Raw genomic sequence first — 2,475 nt, forward strand, 5'->3', positions numbered from 1 at the left:
GTGAGGGGAGAGGTGGTGGGTGCATGTAGTTATAGTGAGGGGAGTGGTGGTGGGTGCATGTAATGAGTGAGGGGAGAGGTGGTGGGTGCATGTAGTTATAGTGAGGGGAGTGGTGGTGGGTGCATGTAATGAGTGAGGGGAGAGGTGGTGGGTGCATGTAGTTATAGTGAGGGGAGAGGTGATGGGTGCATGTAATGAGTGAGGGGAGAGGTGGTGGGTGCATGTAGTTATAGTGAGGGGAGTGGTTAGGGTTAGGATTAGATCGGTTGGTGGTCAGTTACATGTTCAGTTCATGGATACGTGTTCTGACAGGTTGGCAGGTAGGTGGGTATGTGTGGATATTTGTTTAGTGATCATATATGATCATATCAGGGACATGGTAAACATATTCCATAACTTCACTATTTTTTGAGTATGTATAGTGTGAACTGCATGATTGGCCATGTTGACAAGAGACTTTGTGTCTCTATGTGGGGTTTTCACTCATTACATGCCAGCAAGAATCTAAAAAGCTTTGTTATTTCATCAAGGAACTGATGACCAGATGTTGCTGAGAGTAATGCATGCAAACATAAACAGTCAGCGCTGAGAAATCTATCCCCGATGTTACGTCATTGTTTACTGTAATGGTGACCTTGATCCCACTCGATCTTATCTCTTTGCTATTCTATGTCTGGCTTGTACCCTTCTTCCACTCCTGCTATTCCCTTTATCTGGATCAATCCACAAATCAACAGTACCTGCTAACAAGAGTGCATTGACGTTTAATGTTAATTTTGTGAGATTTTTGTTGTCGTTCGCACTCACACGGCACAATAGCGTGTGCGCGTGGTGCCGTGGGTTTTTTATATAGAGGACGCGTTGCAGCTCGGCACCTCTTCAGTGAATCACGATAGATGAATGTGTTAAATGATGATAACAGTAACGTGCTACCAGCCGTTATCGTAGTATGTGGTCGCTACACAGGTGCTCATCTTGCTCTACGTTGCCAACTGGATGGTGCACTACATGTGGCGAAAGAAGCTCGACCCGGACCACGCGGCCATCCCGTATCTGACCGCCATCGGTGACCTGGTCGGCACCGGTCTGCTAGCCTTCACGTTCCTACTGCTGTTTTGGAACAGAGACAACATGGACGCCGGCTACTTGTTGTGACCTGAGGGCCGTGAAGCGGGAGGCGGTGTACCGGTGAGCCACAAGATGCGACGCTGGCTAACTTACGTTGGAGACCGGGGCGTGAGGGGCGGGGTGTAGGTTGGAAGACAAGATATGGATAGCTGGCGGGTTAGCTTGTTGCCTGACCTGGGGCGTGAGGTCGGGGATGTAGGAGTGGCAGAACAAGCTGGACTGCGGGCTACTTGATTGTGACCTGGGCGTGAGGGGAGCGCAGGGCAAATGTATGTGGAGACAACTATGGACGCTAGGCTACTTGTTGTGACCTGGGCGTGGGGACGAGAGAGGGGCCCCGTGTAGGCTGGAGAGAACAATATGGACCGCTGGCTACTTGTTTTTAGACGCTGGGGCGGAGCGAGGAGAGGGGTGTAAGGTGGAGACAATATGGGAGCGCTGCTACTTGTTGTGACTGGGCGAGTGAGAAGGGTGTAGTTGGAGACAATATGGATGCTGGCCTACTGTGTGTGACCTGGGGCGGCGAGAGAGGGGGTCGCCTAGGTTGGAACGCCAATATGGACGCTGCGCTTACTTGATTTTACGCTGGCGGTGACGAGGAGAGGGGGTTGTAGGTGGCAGAACAAGATGGATGCCCTAGGGCTAACATTGTTGTGACCTGGGCGTGAGAGAGGGGCTGTAGGTGGAGACAAGATTGGATGCTGGCTACTATGTTGTTGACCTGGGGCGCGAGGAGAGGGGGTAGTAGGTGGCAGACAGATATGCAGCCGCTGGGCTAGTTGTTCGTGACCTGGGAGTGGACGGTGCTAGGTGGAGCCAATATGGACCCACCCTGCTACGATCTGTTGTGACCTGGGCTGGAGGAGAAGGGGTGTAGGTGGAGACCAATATGAGACGCTGGCCTAGCATTGTCTTTGACCTGGGCGGCGAGGAGAGGGGGTGGATAGGTGGAGACAATATGGACGCTGGCTACTTGTTGTGACCTGGGGCGCGAGGAGAGGGGGTGTAGGTGGAGACAATATGGACGCTGGCTACTTGTTGTGACCTGGGGCGCGAGGAGAGGGGGTGTAGGTGGAGACAATATGGACATGGCCGTCTGGCTCACGTTGGATCCAGGGAGTCGGGTACATACTAGATGTTACGTGGCGAAGTGTTTGTCTGTCGCATGCCATGTCATGTCGTTTGATGACCTGTGTCTGCAGCGTTCCTCCTGTTCATATCTGCTCACCGGCCAATTCATGTCTAATCGTTAGGTAATCACAAGAGCTAGGAAGCAGGTGGGATGTTCAGTGCTGGAAGAGAAGGAGGATGTGAGGATGTTCAGTGCTGGAAGAGAAGGAGGATGTG

At 52.2% G+C, this 2,475-nt stretch overlaps 1 protein-coding gene across 3 annotated transcripts in view; it reads left to right on the forward strand.

The window, feature by feature from the left end:
• Positions 1-2,475, forward strand: part of LOC106812110 (solute carrier family 41 member 1-like) — a 20,797-nt gene that overhangs the window by 4,964 nt on the left and 13,358 nt on the right. The gene's annotated exons all lie outside the window — the stretch shown is intronic.

Source organism: Priapulus caudatus, unplaced genomic scaffold, assembly GCF_000485595.1.
Source record: "Priapulus caudatus unplaced genomic scaffold, Priapulus_caudatus-5.0.1 Scaffold20, whole genome shotgun sequence".
Lineage (NCBI taxonomy): Eukaryota > Metazoa > Priapulida > Priapulimorpha > Priapulimorphida > Priapulidae > Priapulus > Priapulus caudatus.